Source organism: Artemia franciscana, chromosome 1 (genome assembly GCF_032884065.1).
Source record: "Artemia franciscana chromosome 1, ASM3288406v1, whole genome shotgun sequence".
NCBI lineage: Eukaryota > Metazoa > Arthropoda > Branchiopoda > Anostraca > Artemiidae > Artemia > Artemia franciscana.
The window spans coordinates 13,375,439-13,397,168 of NC_088863.1; the positions used below are offsets into that span (position 1 = coordinate 13,375,439).

Sequence of the window (21,730 nt, forward strand, 5' to 3'; positions counted from 1 at the left end):
AAATAGCTATGAAAAAAACATTCTAAAATTATATAAAATTGTCAAAAAATATATTTCTTTTCAGACTTATGACCACCTCTGGAAGCTTTGTTTTGCCCCTCATCCTTTCCCTGGACAAACTGCCTACACCCTTGGGACCTAGCCCAGAATGTAATTATGTTACGATGAAAAGGACACGTCACTTAAGGCTAATTATAATGAACAATTTCGTCATTCATTCTCATATCAGAGGCGCCATTTGGGGGGGGGGCAGGGGTGGGCAAATGCCCACCCCAGATTTTCCAGGGGGCCCAAGCTTCCACCAAAAAGGGTCCTTTGCCGGCCATAATAATAACACTATTATCTATTAACCATTGTTAACTTTGAAAGCAGGTTAGATACATAATCTAATTCTCAAGTTATGTCAAATGCCCGTTTCCTAGATGATTATATTAATATTATAAATTCTGAATATTTGCAGTAATTCCTCCAAGTTGATAGACTAAAATAGGTCAGTTCCTGGCCTATCATTTCTTGATGGAATCGTTCCTTGTTGTCTTCCAATTGCACTACATAGAAGCAATTACGCGAGCGACGAAATCGCTGTCTCAGCAATTCCATGCCGTCGCCGTCGACTTGGTTATTTCTCGATCGCGCACCCTGATTCATGCCACAAGAAGCAAACCCACCGACCTACGTTCGGATGCTTCATTTGTATCGCTTTTCAAGAAGGCTAAAGAGTTTGCAACAGAACTCGAAATTGAAGTACCTGCTGTGAATGGACCCGCGACTAGACCCCCCTCTGTTGGTCAGAAAGGACGACCTTGAAGAATTCAAAATATCACCAAGCATCGGAAACAATTTGTGACAACTTTGACGGTAGGAAAGAATTTCATCGAATCTGGAAATCGGACTACTACTTTGGCGGATGAAATGAAGCAAGAATACTTCAAAACTTTTGACCGTCTACTAGCCAAATTTGACAGAAGGTTCACAGATAACTTGCCAGTGCTGAGTACGCTCGAAGCCTTGGATCCAAGCTCAACCAAGTTTATGGACACAGAGCTGCTCAAGCTTTTCTCTTCTGTTTACGGCGAGCTGGATATCGACAGCATTCTTCTCGAATCTCAAGCTGGTATTGCCAAGCGTTTCTTGCTCAATGAGGAGAAAAAGCCGGAAAACTTACTAGACATTGTCGACCATCTTCAGGCATTACCAGTGGCTTACTCATAAGTAATTAAAGTACTTCGTATTGCTGCCACACTTCCTGAGACAACAGCGAGCAATGAGCGTTTGTTTTCGAGCCTAGAAATAGTGAAAAACTACCTGCGGTCTACAACAGGAGATGATCGTCTTAGTCACCTCCTTTTGATATTTGCAGAGAAGGATTTAGTAAAAAATTTGGACTACAACCAGCTTGTTGACGATTTTGCAAAGATGAAAGCTCGGCGGTTCCCCTTGTTACCTTGAATGTTGTTATATTTATTTTTTCTTGTTATGTTTTTCCTTTTTATAAATATATTTGATCTGGAAGATTTTTGCTGAAGGGACACTGAGATTTTGGTTACAACCCTCAGAATAATAATGAAGGTTACTTTCACAAACGTATTGTTTACTTAAATAAGAAAGTTTCTCGCTGAGGAATGCCAGCCTGTAGTCTGGTTGAATTTTCCACTTTCAGTTTTTAATCACTTAACCTCATTGATCGTATTTTTCGTTGTTATAATTAATCTTAGAGGTCAGTGTGGCTGAGTTCCACATTTGGTTACAGTACATTTTCAAGCAACACACGGGTGCTGAAAATGTATTTTTACTTAGAATATTCGGTCATTGTGCTGCCAAAACCCGGACTTTTCTTACGCGACACAAAGTGAATCGGGGGGGGGGGCAGATGGAGTTCATGCCCACCCCAAGATATCGCCCAAATGGCGGCTCTGTCTCATATGGGTCAAATTTTCAGGATGATGCCTTAATTTAGCTCTCCTCAGCAGCGTAGAAAAAATTCGAAAATTAAAAAAAGCTAAAAGTAAAAAATAAAACGTTTGCAACTAAATTTAACTTAACGATTTTTATACGTTCATGATGTTGCAATACTTGTTCTATGACGAAATAGACTATCCTCATATGACAAACCATTTTGTGGTTTTTCAAAATTATTTCCAAATTATTTGCAAAACAGGATACCACAAAAAGCCGAAAATTTTGTAACAGGAAGAATTGAAAATTTACCTAAGAAAATCCATATAATACATTCTAGTAATGGGAAAGACAAAAAGGACCAAATTCTGTGGCAAAGAATGCTAATTTCTTGAATTTTTTATGATCCACAGTTGTTTTATCCAGAATTTAGCTTTTATGACTCTAATGGGTACTTAGTGCTGAATGTGTATTTCAAGTTTTAACATTAAATTGTTTAGTGCATGTTTGCGTTTGAAAGGTTGGATCAAAAGTATTTCCGTAATCATATTGTAGTTTATCATACAATAACATCTGAAGTGAAGCTATAAGGTGCAATTTTCGGGATTTCATTCTATGGAATTTGTAAGTATAAGTATCAAGGATATAAAATGCAAGGGATATAAATTTCGTCTTTCAGTATTAAATCGTGTTATATGCTTACTTCAGAAAGGGTATATTGAGAACATTTTCATAGTCATATTGCAGAATTGTATCTCAATTAGTGATCTACCACTACTTCTACTAATAACTCACTGCAGCAACAAGCCACCTGAGGCCAACACAGCTACGCACGCTCCTCCTCCAACCTAATCTGTTCAGGGCCTCCCTCCTTACACCCTCCCAGGATGTTCCCATTCCTTTAAATCTTTATTTATGATATCTTCCCACCCCAGACGAGGACGACCTGCTTTCCGTGTAGCCCCAGACGGTTGTCCAAAAAGGATAATCTTCGGCAATCCATCCTTCTTCATCCGCAGAACGTGGCCTAGCCATCTCAACCTTTCTTTCGTTACAGCCCTAGAAAGTGACATTTAACCATATTGTGGACTGAACCGTATTGTACGAAAACCACGGTTCAATCCTGTTTTCTAGGGCTATTGTGAGCGAAAGGATGAGATGGCTAGAAAACGTTCTGCGGATAAAAGATGAAAGATTGTCTTTGCTGGCTGACTGTCTAGGGCCAGGTGAGAAAATAGGTCGTCCCGATTGAGGTGGGAGGATATCGTAGGGAAAGATTTAAGGGAAATAGACACTTCTTGGGAGAGCGTAAAGAGGGGGGTTTTGAACAGATTGGAATGGAGGAGGAGTGTGCGCAGCTGTGTTGGGCTCAAGCAGCTTGGTGGTGCAATAAGTTATTAGTAGTAGTAGTAGTAGTGTATTGTAGTTTATTGTATAATAACATTTGAAGTGAAGCTTCAGTGTGTAATTCCTAAGATTTCTTTTATGGAATTTGTAAGTTTTCTGGTTTCTAGTGTCTTTTAAGAAACTAATTGAAGTATACTACCACTTTTGTGCCAATACTACTCCTTTTATATTAATACTAACTCTTTTATCTCAATAATACCCCCTTTATATTCAATACTAGGGGACCGGCCTTAGCTCGGTGAAAAGAAATACAGTTCTTTTTTAAATCTCTTTCGCAAAACAACTTTAATTTTATTTCATTCGCTGTAGGAAGTATTAAATAAAAAAAACAAGTTTTTTAAACTGCAAGTAAGGAGCGACAGTAAAACTTAAAACGAACAGAAATTACTTCGTATATGAAAGAGGCTGCTTCCTCATCAACGCCCCGCTCTTTACGCTAAAGTTTTTTACTGTTTTAGACAGAAGAATTGAGAGAAAGAGTCAAACTTTAGCGTAAAGAGCGGGGCGTTGATGAGGAAGCAGCCTCTTTCATATACGAAGTAATTTCTGTTCGTTTTAAGTTTTACTGTCGCTCCTTACTTGCAGTTTAAAAAACTTGTTTTTTTTATTTAATTTCTGAACGTTTTTGAAGTAATGCATGTTATTATTTTCCAGCTGTACTTTTTAAATTAAAAAAATACTTTAGTGTAAAGAGTGAGGAGTTGCGCAGGGGACAACCTCTTTCATTTACGGAATAATTTTGTTCGCTTTAAGTTTTAATGTCGCTCCTTACTTTCCGTTTAATTTTTCTTTTATTTAATTTCTGAACGTTTTTGAATTAATGCATGTTTTATTTTGTCTCTCCACAATAATTAATTCATGAATAATTAATTATTAATTGTTAGTAATAATTAAGTAAAAAAATTAAGATCAATAATCATCTCAAAATTAACACAAGCAAATATTATCATAAATCAAAGTGTAGCTAATTTCACGTGTAAAGCTTAGAGTATTAAGATGAAAAGGGTGTCAAATGCACACATCAACAATATTTTTGGAACGGCTTAACGTGTCAAGGCGAAATTTCCGGGGCATCATGAAAGTGATGTTCAACTGAACAAATATGCACATTTTAATATGCACAATCTAATTTCAGGCATGTGGTCAATTTTCGGGGTGATTTTTGGAGCTTCCATCTGTATGTTCGCCATAGATTGGCCCAAAGTTGAAATATTTAAACTTTTATATCTAAACTGACCTACCAAATAATGCTAGTAAATCCTGCTCTCCCTTCATGGAAATTTTCTTCTCCCATTACAAATTCTCGAAGGAAAGTTCCCCCAGCATATCCCCCTCTTCTCAACCCCTCCCCCAAACCAAAAAAATCCTCCTGAAAACGCCTGTATACTTCCCAATAACCATTACTATATGTAAGCACAGGTCAAAGTTTGTAACTTGTTGCCCCTCCCACGGGGACTGTGGGGGAGTAAGTCGTCCCCAAAGACATAGTTATAAGGTTTTTCGACTACGCTGAATAAAATGGCTATCTCAGAATTTTGATCCGTTGACTTTGGGAAAATAATTAGCGTGGGAGGGGGCCTAGGTGCCCTCCGATTTTTTTGGTCACTTAAAAAGGGCACTAGAACTTTTCATTTCCGTTAGAATGAGCCCTCTTGCAACATTCTAGGACAACTGGGTCGATACGATCACCCCTGGGGAAAAAAAAAAAAAAAAAAAACAAAAAAACAAATAAACACGCATCCGTGATCTGCCTTCTGGCAAAAAATGCAAAATTCCACATTTTTGTAGATAGGAGCTCGAAACTTCTACAATAGGGTTCTCTGATACGCTGAATCTGATGGCGTGATTTTCGTTAAGATTCTATGACTTTTAGGGGGCGTTTCCCCCTATTTTCTAAAATAACGCAAATTTTCTCAGGCTCGTAACTTTTGATGGGTAAGACTAAACTTGATGAAACTTATATATTTAAAACCAGCATTGAAATGCGATTCTTTTGATATAGCTATTGGTATCAAAATTCCATTTTTTAGAGTTTTGGTTACTATTGAGCCGGGTCGCTCCTTACTACAGTTCGTTACCACGAACTGTTTGAAAACCATTAGGGTTTTTGACGCCTTTTGATGTTTTTGACCGTCATTCCTATGAATTTTGTTTTCGAGAATTAAGGTCATAGACGAATTCATCTAATGTCGTGACCTATCTAGATCGTTTTTTTTTCACAATGAAAAGCGGACAATTATCATATTAAAAAATATTATTATTACCGAGCGAAGCTCGGTCTCTTGCGTATACAAATTATATTTTTTTCTGCCACAATGCGAAGCAATTACAAATCAAAGGCTCAATTCACAGCTATCCAACGGGAATGTTTTTCTCTAAATGCTCGGAATCAACACTTTGCCGACAAACAAATTGTGTTTTGAAACTTCTCCCATAAATATATATATTTATATATATATAAAAATATATATATATATATACATATATATATATATATATATATATATATATATATATATATATATATATATATATATATATATATATATATATATATACATATATATATATATATATATATATATATATATATATATATATATATATATATATATATATATATATATATATGTATATAGATATATATATATATATGTATATGAAGTAGTTTTCATGAGTTCAACAAAATTAACGACTATTTTTAACCACTGACAATCGGAAGCAATGGGCCCCTGTAGCCTCAGCCTCGACTCAGTTTGGTCAGGCCACCCATAGTAATACCCACTGACAGTATATATATATATATATATATATATACATATATTATATATATATATATATATATATATATATATATATATATATATATATATATATATATATATATATATATATATAAGTTGTTTGTTTGTGTGTGTGTTGACTGACGTCATGTTTGTGTGTCGACTGACGTCATGTTTGTCGACTGACGTCATTATAAGGATTGAGCTGTATGTCGTCATGAAGTTGTTTGTCGACTCACGTCATGTTTGTCGACTGACGAAATTACAGACCGGGACACCGGGACACAAATGACGACCGGGACACAGGGGATATAAACGAAAACCGGGACACTCAAAGAGAAATTACAGACTGGGACACCGGGAAACAAATAACGACCGGGACACAGGGAATATAAATGACGACCGGGACACAACTACAACGGGGACCCCGGGGGATATATAAATGGCGACTGGGACACAGGGAATGTTCGATTAGCAATCACCATCAACAAAGCTCAAGGGCAATCATTATAACAATGAGGTATAGATCTGAATACAGATTGTTTTTCCCATGGACAATTATATGTTGCATGTTCAAGAGTCGGTAAACCTGACAATCTATTTATATGCACAGACAGACAGTGGGACAGCGAATAATGTTGTATATTCGCAAGTTTTACAAAAATATATATATATATATATATATATATATATATATATATATATATATATATATATATATATATATATATATATATATATATATATATATATATATATATATATATATATATATATATATATATTCACAGGTGGTACACAGGGACACAACTACAATGGCGCGTAACTAATATGGCGCGAAAAAAGCTAAAAAAAGAAAAACCTAAAAAGAAAAAACTTAAAAAAAGGTAAAAAAACTAAAAAGGAAAAAACACCGGGACACAGGGAATATAAATGACGACCGGGACACGGGGACACAACTACAACGGGGACGCCGGGGGGCACAGGGGGCTATATAAATGACGACGGGGACACAGGGAATGTTCGATTAGCAATCACCATCAACAAAGCTCAAGGGCAATCATTAGAATAATGAGGCATAGATCTGAATACGGATTGTTTTTCCCATGGACAATTATATATTGCATGTTCAAGAGTCGGTAAATCCGACAATCTATTTATATGCACAAACAATGGGACAGCGAAGAATGTTGTATATTCGCAAGTTTTACGTAGTTAAAAACATATATATATATAGATATATCTATCTATATTCACAGGTGGGACACAGGGACACGACTACAATGGCGCGTAACTAATATGGCGCGTAACGACTTACGCGCGTGGGGGGGCTTGGGGGCTAGCGCGAAGCCGCCCGACCAACTAGGTGTTATGGTGGCGCGAAGCGCCACCCCAACAGCTAGTATATATATATATATATATATATATATATATATACTAGCTGTTGGGGTGGCGCTTCGCGCCACCCCAACACCTAGTTGGTGGGGGCGCTTCGCGCCCCCCCAAGCCCCCCCGCGCGCGTAAGTCGTTACGCGCCATAATAGTTACGCGCCATTGTAGTTGTGTCCCTATGTCCCACCTGTGAATATATATATATATATATATATATATATGGTTTTAACTACGTAAAACTTGCGAATATACAACATTCTTTGCTGTCCCATTGTCTTTGCATATAAATAGATTGTCAGGTTTACCGACTCTTGAACATGCAACATATAATGGTCCATGGGAAAACAATCTGTATTCAGATCTATACCTCATGATTCTAATGATTGCCCTTGAGCTTTGTTGATGGTGATTGCTAATCGACCATTCCCTGTCCCGGTGTCCCGGTCGTCATTTACATCCCCCTGTTTCCCCCGGTGTCCCCGTTGTAGTTGTGTCCCTGTGTCCCGGTCGTCATTTATATTCCCTGTGTCCCGGGTCCCGGTCATCATTTGTATCCCGGTGTCCCGGTCTGTATATACATTCGTTTTTTAGTTTTGTTTTTCTCCTTTATTTTTTTCCTTTTTTTTTCTTTTTTAGCTTATTTAGATTTTTAGATTTTTTAGTTTTTTTTATTAGTTTTTAGTTTTTATTTCTTTTTAGTTTTTTTGTCCCGGTCGTCATTTATATCCCCCTGTTTCTCCCGGTGTCCCCGTTGTAGTTGTGTCCCTGTGTCCCGGTCGTTATTTATATTCCCTGTGTCCCGGTCGTCATTTGTATCCCCGTGTACATGTCCTGGTCGCTTTCTCTTTGAGTGTCGTCATTTATTAGTTTTTTCCTTTTTTTTTTAGTTTTTTATTGGTTTTTACCTTTATTTTAGCTTATTTTTCAGTTTTTTCCTTTTTTTTAGTTTTTTTTTATTTTTTATTTTTTTTATTTTTTATTTTTTTTAGTTTTTTACCTTTTTTTAGTTTTTTTAGTTTTTTTAGTTTTTTAGCTTTTTTACTTTTTTTATTAGTTTTTAGTTTTTTTTTGTAGTTTTTGCCTTTTTTTAGTTTTTTCACTTTTTTTTTTAGTTTTTTATTGGTTTTTACCTTTATAGTTTTTTTAGTTTTTTAGCTTTTTTATTTTTTTTATTAGTTTTTAGTTTTTTTTTGTAGTTTTTGCCTTTTTTTAGTTTTTTCAGTTTTGACGTCACCTAATCCAGTTTTTTCAGGTGACGTCACCTGACACATCCATCCACACATCCACAGACAGACAGACAACTTATTTTTATAATATTTTTATAATATAGATATATATATGTATATATATATATATATATATATATATATATATATATATATATATATATATATATATATATATAAGGTAAAGGTAAAAGGTAAAGGATACGGCATTAGACTTTACAGTCCCTACCGGCGGTGCTGATCTCCGTTTCTTGGCCCTTCAGCCAGGAAGTGCAATGGGGGGTTGGGGGCCAACCATCCTGTGCTTTCGCACACCCTTCCTGTTTACCTTCCCCAGATTTCTCCAGGTACCCATTTAAAGCTGGGTCGACTCTGGCTAAGCTATATATATATATATATATATATATATATATATATATATATATATATATATATATATATATAATAACTTAGCCTACCTTTTAGCGTAAATTTCTGCATAATAAGAAATAGGAGACTTCACTCTGGTCCTCTATCTTTGAGTATTAGGCCCTAAGGGTTTTGCTCCCCTGCCGACGACCCTGGCCGAGAAATGATCAAGTTAATAATAAGGCTTATGTCAGAGGTATAATTCATGAGGGAAACTTGAAAGGCTGAAGCGCCACCTCTAAACAACATACGTGTTGCAAAAGTTTCTGAAATACCATAAACAAAGCAGGTGAGATTCAAAACAACTACACTATTCTAATTTTCAGTTCTGTCTTCTTAAGTTCTGGCCTCGTGTATTGTTCACTGTTGCCTATACTACTAGTAGTACTACTGACAACACACTGCAGCACTAAGCCAGCTGATGCTAACACAACTACGCGTACTCCTCCATCATAATCTATTTGAAGCCTCCCTCCTTATACCCTCTCAAGAAGTTTCAACTTCCCTTAAATCCTTCCTTAAAACCTCCAGAAGCCGGGGACGACCGACTTTTCGTTTGGACCTAGATGATTGGCCGAAAAGGATGATCTTTGTTAATCTGTCATCCTTCATCAGCGGAATGGCGTCTCATCCATTTCAACCTTCCTGTCATCATAGTCCTAGAGAGCTGGACAGAACCATACTTTTCGAACAGCTTACTGTTTGAATCTATTGCGTATTCTTGGCAGAATAATTAAATATCTCATTAAAATGAACATCTGTTAATTCGATGCTGGCTCTGTTTTTTTTTTTTCGTTTTTAAATGAGCGTATGTTAGCTTATGAACTATTATATTAATGGAAATCATCTATATAACTTGTGAACATTAAAAAAAAAAAAAAAAAAAAAAAAAAAAAAAAAAAAAAAAAAAAAAAAAAAAAAAAAAAAGCACCTGCTCTCCGAGAAATATGGACGAGTAGCATTTGACTGGAGACTGCCAGAATGTTTCTCAAGTATTCGTACCTGAATCATGAGCGTGAGAGGTGCAAGGACTGGGATTTTTTCTTCGTCTTTTTAGTGAGCCACAATATTTTACAATTTTATTAAAAGGATTTCTGATACTACAGGAAAGATACGCACTACGCTGAGGTTTCTTATTTATGGTAAGTAAGCAGAAGTTAGTGCTTGCCATCCTTTGCAATTTATCAATATTTCTAGTGACTAAATCACTAATAAAAAATCAATATAAAAATAAATATTCCTAGTGACTAAGAAATCACTAAATCAGCACATAGATCACTAGCTTATTTGAGGAAATCACGAAATAAACCATACAAATAACTGCTATGTAGTGATTTCTTCTCACCGGGTGGCAACCCTGATTGGCAGTCGCGAAGCGAAGCTGGCTTATAAGACAGGCTAGAGAAAATTATAGCGGCTAATTGCGGATAACGAGAAAAAAAAGCAAGTTATGTAAAAGCTGGCCGAGCTTCCATGATTATAACCATTTTTTATGTATAAACCAGCATTAATAGTTGGTCATAGTAATTATATTGAAAAAATTTCAATAATACTTTTCATTCCTTGAAATAATCGATAATAACATGAAACAAAGTCAAAATTGGAAGTTTATTGTATTCATGAGCGCGCAGAAAAAGAAACAACACCAAAAACCATTAGCAAGAATCACTTTCCATTAACATTCTGAATTCTGTTTCCAAGTCTCATCAATTCTTGTCTTCTTATGAATAATGGTTTGGCAGTTTTTGCTAGTCCCGAATAATGGAAAGTTTTACTGAAAACCTAACCTGGCTTTGCTTTCTAGCTCCTGAAAAAAGGCCTATGCAAAACACACTGAGCGGAAAAGGACATGAGGTAAGTTATTTAGCAAAAGATAGTTTTTTTGGGGCCCTTAGAAGGAAGTTTCGGGAGTAAAGGCTGGCTCCTGCACCCCCTTGACCTTCTGTTCTTAACCATAAAGGAGTTTTTCTAACCTTCTGCTTCGGTTGCTAACCTTCCCCGGAGCTCGAGGGAAGGGTTGTAACTTATGCCTTGGGGCATATAAAGGTTTTATGGAAAAAGTGGTCGTATTAACCTTGGAGGGGACTCAAACAATCAGAAATTGAGAGTTCTTAATCCTTTTTTTAAGAGTCAAAAGTAGTCTGATTGCAACTAGCCATCCCGTCAACCCTCCTTTTCCTAAATGCGTCAGATTGAATTTTGTTCAAAATAGTTCTTTTGTTCAAATAGTTTTGTTCAAAATAGCTGAACAAAATGTTCAGCCATTTTGTTCAAAATAGACGAAAGATTGTATAGCAAAGGCCCAAGGGATAACATGGCCCATCTGAACCTGGGGGCAAGTGTTGTAAATTATGCCTCAGGGGCATGTAAGGCTCTTATGGAAGGGATGGTAATATAAACTACCGATAGGGCTCATTCGATTGTAAATAAGAATTTCTAATGCCCTTTTTAAGATTCAAAACTGATTGGAGAAGTACGAGCCCCCACCCAAAGCCTTTTCCCCCAAATGCGTCTGATTAAAATTTTGATATTGCCATTTGGTTCAAAATAGTTTAAAGATAAAATAATAAAAACTTCGGGTTTGACACAAACCCCAAAGTCAGTGGGCAAGTGTTGTAAGTTATGCACCGCGGGCATTTAAGGTTTTTATGTAAGGAGTGGTCGTATAACAGACGTGGCACATTTGATTGGAAAATGAAAGTTCTAGCTACCTTTTTAGTAGTCAAAAGTGAACGGAGGGGATATACCCCCCCCCCTCACACACAATTCCTTTTTCCCAAACTTATTCAATCAAAATTTTGAGATAGGCTTTTTTTTAAATAGTCCAACAGTCAAATATAAAAGACTTCGAGGTCAACATAACCCTCCCTCCGGGACCCGTGAGAAGGAATTTAAATTATCCTCGGAGGCATATGAGGTTCTTATGGAAGAGATAAACTTCGGAGGAGACTCAAATGACAGGAAGAGAGAAACTAGCCACCTCCCACCAACTATCTTTACCCCAAATGTATCCGATCAAAATTTTGAGATTTTTGTTTTGTCTAAGATAGACCAAAGATCATATAGTAAAAACTCCGGGGTTTAAAGAGCCACCCTGGGAAAAGGAAAGGTTTTTATGGGAGAAATGATCGTGTAATTTCGTTGGGCGCTCATTCTATTGGAAATTGAAAGTTCTAGTTCCCTTTTTAAGAGTCATTTTATCTTAGAAGAGATAAAATTCGGAGGGGACTCAAATGACTGAAAGAGATAATCTAGCCATCTCCAACCAACCGTCTTTACCCCAAATGCATCCGATCAAAACTTTCAGATTTTTGCTTTGTCTAAAATAGACCAAAGATCATATAGTAAAAACTCCGGGGTTTACAGAGCCACCCCGGGAAAAGGAAAGGTTTTTATGGAAGAAATGATCGTATAACTTCGTCGGGTGCTCATTCTATTGGAAATTGAGAGTTTTAGTTCCATTTTTAAGAGTCAATAGGGACCAGAAGACAACTAGCCCTCCTGCTTTCTTTACATAAAATCCATCCGATCGAATTTTTTAGATAGCCACTTTGTTAAATTAAGTCAAAAGATCGGTTAACAAAACACCAGGTCAACACAAACCCCCAGAGTCCTGGGTCAAGTGTTATGTGCTATATTGAGGGTGCGTTGAAGGTTCTTATACGAGGGTTTTGAAGATAGTTCAAAGATCAGATAAGCCAAACCCCTACCCTACTTAAGAAACTTGTGAACAACATTTTATTCAAAAACTTAAGCGACCTGACCCCTGGCCTTCTCTGCATGGCCTGACTCCTATCCCCAAAAAACTTGTTAACGATATTTTATTTCAAAAATTATGGCGAATCGCCCCTGGATCTCCATGGCCCAACCCCCTCCGTTGAAAAAAACAACTTATTAACAATATTTTTTTACAAAACTTATGGGAGTTGAACCCTGGTCCCCCTTGGATCGATACCCCTTCTTTCTGTCAAAAATTATCAATTAAAATCATGGAAAGTGACTCCTAGCCCTCCCTTTATGGCCTGATCCCCCTCCAAAGAAAGAACAATTTATTAACGATATTTTATTTCAAAACTTAAGTGACCTGAACCCTGGCCTTCTCTGCATGGCCTGACTCCTATCCCCAAAAAAACTTGTTAACGATATTTTGTTCCATAAATTATGGCAAATCGCACCTGGCTCTCCATGCCCCCCCCCCTCCGTCGAAAAAACAACTTCTTAACAATATTTTATTTTCAGACTTATGAGAGCTGACCCCTGGTCCCCCTTGAGCCCTCCCAGCATGACCTGACCTGCCTCCCTTCAAAAAAGAAAAACTTGTCAACGATATTTTATTCCAAAAATCATAGGAGCTGACACATTGCCCTTCTTCCATCCCCCTCCTACCAGAAAAATTATTAACGACATTCTATTCCAGAGTCATTGGGATTTCGTTTAATTTTATTAGCTCTTTCCAAAACTTCTTCACTACAAGCAAGAGCAAGGCTACTGCCCGTTTTCTTAATGGTAAAAGCATAAGGCCTACTACTTATTTGGTGCTTTACTAAAACGAATTATATTACAAACATTTTGTTTTGTACTTATTACAACATTGACAATAAAGTAAAAATTGAAGTGGAACTAGATCAGGATTTACCAATAGGCCCACTAGGCCCTACGGCTTTCACTATTCCCGAAGTTTTGAGGATTTCCCCGAAAATCTTGCAAAAACGGAGCGGCGAAGACATTTGGGTATAGAAGCGTCAAAGCTTTAAATTCGGCCCTGGGTGAAACAAAATCTTGAGGTGGTGAGTTCTCAACAATTAATATAATTATATATAAAATATTCAGTTTAATTTTATTAGTTATTGCCAAAACTGTTAATTTATTTTGGAATAAGAAACTATTTTAAAATAGGGAATTTTGAAAAACTTGAAACTCTGGCAGTAAAAAATGAACAGAAATTAATTAAAAAAAAATTGCGAAAAAGAAGTTTTCTAAAGAAAAGTAAAGGCCATAAACCTACAATGCGTACAATCCCTACAATAATTAAATAAACCTTCAATAAATCAAACTAAAAAAGACCGGAAAGTACTATTTAAGAAGAAATGAAAAATTAAAGAACAAACCATAGCAAAATAAGATACAACAGGTACTAATATAAATGAATAAATAAATCTTATACGAGGAAAGCTTAAGCTAAATATGTAAATCAAGCTTAAAACGAACAAAAATACTTTGCTATTGAAATATAAATGAAACCCAAACGAGCAGTAATTAAATATACAATAATAGCAAACAAACATACAATAGGTACTAATATAAATTAGTAAATGAATCTTAAAACGAGATCATTTTGATGGACTTAGTCTTAAGGAGCACAGGAAAGGCAATTGGAGACCATGGAATCAAATGGGGAGTAAGAACGCTCCTGGACTTAGATTATGCTGATGATTTAAGCATATTAGATGAAAGTGTGAGCAAAATGAATGAATTTTTAGAAGTTTCACGAGTTCAGGGTGCTAAAATAGGTTTGAAAATTAATGTTAAGAAGACTAAGTCACTAAGGCTAGGAATAAGTGAAGATGAACAGGTGACATTAGGTAACGAAAAGATTGATCAGGTTGGGAGCTTCAGTTACCTTGGTAGTATTATTAGTAAAGATGGTGGGAGCAATGAAGATGTTAAAAGTAGAATAGCTAAGGCTCAGGGTGTTTTTTCACAGTTAAAAAAAGTTTGGAAGAATAGAAAGATAAGTCTACAAAGCAAGATTAGAATATTGGAAGCTACAGTGATGACAGTGGTCAAATATGGCTCTGAAGCATGGGCACTCCGAAAAACAGATGAAAATTTACTAGATGCTTTCCAGAGAAGTTGCCTACGGATTGTTCTGGGTACCCGGCTGACTGACCGTATTTCAAACAGTAGGTTGTACGAAAAGTGTGGTTCAATCCCGCTTTCTGGGGCTATAATGAAAGAAAGGTTGAGATGGCTAGGCCACGTTCTACGGATGAAGGATGACAGATTACCGAAGATTGTCCTTTTTGGCCAACCGTCTGGGGCTACACGGAAAGCAGGTCGTCCTTGTCTGGGTTGGGAGGATGTCATAAATAAAGATTTAAAGGAAATGGGAACTTCCTGGGAGGGTGTAAAGAGGGAGGTTTTAATAGATTAGGTTGGAGGAGGAGCGTGCGTAGCTGTGTTGGTCTCAGGCGGCTTGGTGCTGCAGTGAGTTATTAGTAGTAGTAGTAGTAGTAGTTACTGCAGCATTGAAAACAAAAATAAAATTGCGGTAAAATAAATCTTGAATTGATGATCTTCCAGCAATTAATATCATTATATATCAAACATTAAGTTTTATTTTATTTTTACTTTCCAAGACTGTTTAAAACACATTTAGTTTTCAGTAAAGCGACAATGATGCAGAAGGTTTCAGAATTTTACAGTGAGAGAAGGAGGCATAGCCCAAATTCTTGTTTGTAGAGATTTTTGTTCGTTTTAAGTTTGATTTGCACATTCGATTGAAGTTTCACTCCTTTTAAGATTTATTTATCCATTTAGATTAGTACCTGTTGTATGTTTTTCGCTATGATTGTTTATTTAATTTCTGTTCATTTTGGGTTTCATTAGTTCTTTAGTTTCATTAGTTAATTTTTAGTCTTTTTGGGTTTGAGTTATTGTAGGTTTCTATTTCTCTTAATTTTAAGTTTATCACTTTTCTTTAGAAAACTTACTTTTTGAAAGTTTTTTTTTTAATTAATAACCTACAAAAATAATTTTTTTCGCATTATGTAATTAAATAATTTAATAAAATAGAAACAATACTTTGGAAAAGCCGCCCAGAATCATAACTAAGACCAAAGTAATAATTCCAAATTACCGAGACAAATTGATTAGGACAGTGGAAACATGGCTGATTTTTAAATACCTTGCCTTTTTCAGTTATGTCTTGCATTTAACGTAAGTTGCATTTAAGCTACGTTTTTGGTACTCTGGGCAAAGTCATGCGTTGCTATTGAAAATTGGGACAGCACCAGACATTCTGTACTTCACAGAAATAGTTAATTTCCCTATACCGCAGGGCTTGTTAGTTCAAGGTAATTGGATCTTGTTTCCACTTCAGTAAAATTGTACTGAAGTGACCTGGCTGTTACCAGTTTTAGTAAGGAGACTATCTCTCTTTTAAGAGTTATTAAACAAAAAAAAACAAGTTTTTGTAACGGAAAGTAAGGAGCGACATTAAAACTTAAAACGAACAGAAATTACTCCGTATATGAAAGGGACTTTTCCTCCTCAACGCCCCGCTCTTTACGCTAAAGTTTGACCCTTTCTCTTAACTCTACTTTTTAAAACAGTAAGAAACTTTAGCGTAAAGAGCGGGGCGTCGAGGAGGAAAAGCCCCTTTCATATACGGAGTAATTTCTGTTCGTTTTAAGTTTTAATGTCGCTCCTTACTTTCCGTTACAAAAACTTGTTTTTTTTATTTAATTTCTGGACATTTTTGAATTAATGCATGTTTTGATCTTGGCTCTCCGCAGATAAATAATTAAAAAAAAAATTGCATATTAATTAATTGCAATTAATTGGAAGATTTTGAGAAAAAAGAAGCGAAGGAGGAGGCCTAGTTGCCCTCCAAGTTTTTGATTACTTAAAATAGCAACTAGAACTTTTAATTTTTTACAAACATTTTCATTGGTAAAAAATATACGTAACTTACGAATTAACTTACGTAACGAACTTCTAAATTCGTAGGTTTGTATTGCGTATATGAAGGGGTTCAACCCTCGTCGATACCTCACTCTTTACACTAAAGCTTAGATTGTGTCCCAATTCCTTAAGAATGACCTCTGAATCACAAAAGCCGTAGAATAAATAGTTGAAATTACTAAAAATACTTTAGCGTAAAGAGCGACGTATAACGAGGAGGTAAACCCCTCATATGCGTAATATTTTTTTCGTTTTAAGTTTTAATGCTGCTCCTTACTTTCAATAGAAAAACTTTTCATATTTATTTTTCATTGTTTTTTTCAAATAAAGCTAGAAAACCCTGCGCCCCCTTCATTGAAATTCTATTCCACCATGAGAAGTTTCTCCATGGAAATATCCTCCCATGTACCCCCCAACTCTCCCCCTAAACCAAAAAATCCCCCTGAAAACGTCTGTACACTTCCCAGTAACCATTACTATATGTAAATACAGGTCAAAGTTTTCAACTTGCAGCTCCTCCCACGGGAACTGCGGGGGAGTAAGTCGCCCCTAAAGACATAGTTATTAGGTTTTTCGACTATGGTGAATAAAATAGATACCTCAGATTTTTGATCTGGTGACTTTGGGGAAAAATGAGGGTGGGAGGGGGCCTAGGTGCTCTCCAATATTTTTGTCACTTAAAAAGGGCACTATAACTTTTAATTTCCGTTAGAATGAGCCCTCTCGCAAGATTCTAGGACCACTCAGTCGATACGATCACCCCTGGGGAAAAAAACAAACAAAAAAACAACAACAAATAAACACGCATCCGTGATCTGTCTTCTGGCAAAAAATGTGAAATTCCACATTTTTGTAGATAGGAGCTTGAAACTTCTACAATTAGGTTCTCTGATACGTTGAATCTGATGGTGTGATTTTCGTTAAGATTGTATGACTTTTAGGGGGTGTTTCCCCCATTTTTTAAAATGAGGCAAATTTTCTCAGGCTCGTAACTTTTGATGGGTACAACTTATCTTGATTAAACTTGTATATCTAAAATCAGCATTAAAATGCGATTATTTTGATGTAGCTATTGGTATCAAAATTCCATTTTCTAGAGTTTCGGTTACTATTGAGCCGGGTCGCTCCTTACTACAGTTCGTTACCACGAACTGTTTGATCCCATGATCTCAAAATTGGTCGCGAGAGCATGTCCTTATAAGCTAGCAAGGCCGACTAGAATAATCATAATAAGGGGAATATCCTGCAGAGTCTTAAAGAGGAAGAATTAGGTATTTTCTTGATTATATTTACTCGCTCTGAGAATACAAACGGGAATATGGCTTGTCTAAGGTTTTACGGGCAAACAATATCAACAATTGATCACAACATTACAAATAATGCTATTTGTATGATATGCGCTCTACCTAATGTTCTTCTAATATGTTTCTCTGATGCTCAATCCTAATGAAACATATAAAAGTAAAATAAAAGTAAAACACTTTAGAAACAAGTTTGGGCTATATATTTGCGCATTAGGGGGTGCGGGTAAAGTAAAGCGGGTCTGCATGCCTACTGTGTTAGGCACAATTATTCTGCATATTATGTATTAAGGATTGTTTTCTAACTTCACTCTGTCCAAATACATTAATCCCATCCCCCTAATTTGCAAATATATAGCTTAAATTATATATTTTCCACCTATTAAGTCACTTCTCTTTGTCTTGTCTGACGTTAAGCTGAAAGGAACTAACAAAAAAAAAAAAAAAACGGTTTCTATAATGCGTCAATGAATGAACAACTTAAGCATTAGGGCGTTTATCATACAAGCACTCCAATAATAAATAAATCAATCATCAACAGAATTTACAATCAAATCAATCTGGTATGTGCAAAATCAGATAAAAGTAACTTATAATTAACAATTGCTACAGCTAAGAGCTACGAATGTTAAGAGAACTCTGTTATAGCTCTTTCTTTCTATATTTAACTTCCTCTTCAAAACCCAAAATTTCTTTAGCTCTTACATCCCTGTTTACCACAATCTATCCAGTGTTTCGACTCTATCTGTCTATCTGATAAGCTTCCTTTATTATTCATATCAGATGTTAATGTTTACTTTTTGAAGGACTAAAGAGATATTGACTTAATTCATAGGACTAAGGGGCTAAACGACTATTAATATAATTGTGCATTACAAAGTGTCCTCATAAACAAAAACGACGAAAATATAGTTTAGATTCACTTTTACTCACTCACAAAATTTTCCCAAACCTGTGAGTGTAACTTTTTTTTATCGAATGGTGCTCAAAAGCCAGTGAAATCGAACAAGTATTCGAAGACCACAGTAAGGTATATCGAATTCTTTCACTCACTCACAAAATTTTCTCAAAGCTGTGAGTGTAACTCGTTTTTTATCGAATGGTGCTCAAAAGCCAGCAAAATCGAATAAGTGTTCGAAGACTACAATAAGGCATATCGAATTCTTTCACTCACTCACAAAATTTTCCCAAACCTGTAAGTGTAACTTGTTTTTGATCGAATGGTGCTCATAAGGCAGCGAAATTGAATAAGTATTTTAAGACCACAGTAAGGCATATAGAATTATTTCACTCACTCACAAAATTTTCCCAAACCTGTGAGTGTAACTTGTTTTTTATCGAATGGTGCTCAAAAGTCAGGGAAATCGGACAAGTATTCGAAGACCACAGTAAGGCATATCGAATTCTTTCACTCACTCACAAAATTTTCTCAAACCTATGAGTGTAATTTGTTTTTTATCGAATGGTGCTCAAAAGCCAGCGAAACCGAAAAATTCGAAGACCGCAGTAAGGCATATCGAATTCTTTGAAAGACAGCTGTGTCAAAGTAGATCTATAATTGATGACCGATATAAGTTCTAATATAGAAAAAGCCATTGAAGCATCGGATCGCGTATCGTTGCTTGTTGCCAAAGTTGGAAAACCGAGCAATCGAAGGAAATTTCATATTACCAAGAATTGAAGAGGTTGTAATTCGATCTTTGGTAAGAAGTCAAGGGAGAAACTAAATAGTTTATCGTCCGATCAGTTAGATATCCAGGTTGTTCTATTATGCACTTTTGGGTATGCTCAATAAAGGCAGAAGAAATGAAAGCTTGGGATAAAGTTTAACCACCCATGCCTAAGTTATATTCTCCGCATAAACAGATGGAGCAGAACTCCAATTTTTAAAGTAGAAAGTCGTTATGGCTAATCAGAAGAACTTTCATTCATTATCAACAGACATCGCTTGAAACTGCCTTGGACATTTTTCGTACGGTCTCCCAGGCACATCATACATCCTTGTCTGAGAATATAGCACCCTCTTAGAAACGAAAACCTGGAAAACAAAAGAAGAGCCTCTGGCACGGAGACATGGGAGGGCTTCTGCAGTTGCCACGATAGACGACCGTCTATCATGGCCGTATTCAGGGGGGGAGATGGTTTGAACCCCCCTCCCGAAATGTTTGTCCGGCTTGTATAAACGTAAAAGCCATGAATATAAAAAAAAGTTTGAGGTTTTTTTTCCGCCCCCCTAAGAAAATCCTTTTTTGAACCCCTCCCCGAAAATTCTGGATGCGGCCTTGCCGTCTGTCGCGGGGTTTTCATCAAAAGTAAAAAATACAATTGCAAAAACCAATTAGTACAAATCTGGTGTAAAAAAGAATTAGCATCAAATATGCATAGCAGTTGTTATTACACTCTGCTAATGAATCTGCTAATGAATAAATGAATGAAATATCCACAGATATTTTCGACTTATACATATATTGAAGAGATTTGACAGATATTGGAATGACAGATTGAACAGAAATGACAGATATTGTATCTACATATATTTCCGACAAAGTGAATACTGTTATTTTTGTCAAACATGTAAACAACAAAGTTATTCACAGAGACGTATTGCTATGTAAAACTTTGCATAAGCAAACAATTACAGATTTTACTCTTAATTTTCTAAATGCCTTCATTAAGAGAAACAGCACAATATGATGTTTATTAACGCTTAGAGCCTTTACGGGCCATGGTTAATAACAAAAATATAACATTATACAAATCATGAACAAGTACAATCCCTAAAATTAACACTAAATTACAAATAAATTACAGGAAATGGTCCCTATATATCATACCTGTGCTCATGAACTTACCCTACTTCTTAATCCGCATAAAACTTCTATCACTTAATGATATTTCCACCATTTCCTCCTTTGTATTCCACCCTTGAAAAACTTCCTCCCCGCAGACCCAGGGGCGTAGCTCCAACATTTTTATTGGGAGGGCAGGAGGTGTCTTGATCTGGGGAGTCAAGGGAATGGGCTATAAAATAATGTTCTCTCCAAAATAATCCAGGGATGACTGCCCCTTGCCCCCTCCCCGAAACGACACCACTGCACAGACCACAGGTTGGCAAAAACTGTTTTTGTAAAATTATTGAAGGAGCGAGAGCTACGGCAGGTCCTGATAACGGTGCTATTCCGAGGATAACAAAAATTTGCACCAAATACGAATTTACTCAATGCTGTATTAATAAAGAAGCGCCTGTAGAAAATTAAATAAAAAAAAAACAAGTTTTTTTTTAACTGAAAGTAAGGAGCGACATTCAAACTTAAAACGCACAGAAATTACTTCGTATATGAAAGAGGCTGCTTCCTCATCAGCGCCCCGTTCTTTACGCTAAAGTTTGTCTCTTTCTCTCAATTCTTCTTTTTAAAACAGTAAAAAACTTTAGAGTAAAGAGCGGGGCGTTGATGAGGAAGCAGCCTCTTTCATATACGAAGTAATTTCTGTGCGTTTTAAGTTTTAATGTCGCTCCTTACTTTAAGTTAAAAAAACTTGTTTTTTTTTTATTTAATTTCTGAACGTTTTTGAATCAATGCATGTTTTGATTTTGGCTCTCCGCAGAGGAACAATCAAAACGAAATTTGCA

The 21,730-nt window shown here is 36.1% G+C and overlaps 1 protein-coding gene across 1 annotated transcript in view; it reads left to right on the top strand.

The window, feature by feature from the left end:
* Positions 1–340: 340 nt before the first annotated feature.
* The window catches only part of LOC136025983 (bestrophin-2a-like), a 142,582-nt gene continuing 121,192 nt past the window's right edge, over positions 341–21,730 (top strand). Inside the window, exon 1 of the mRNA XM_065702120.1 lies at positions 341–2,520. The gene's annotated coding sequence lies outside the window, so the exon portion shown is untranslated. The remainder of the gene's footprint in view (positions 2,521–21,730) is intronic.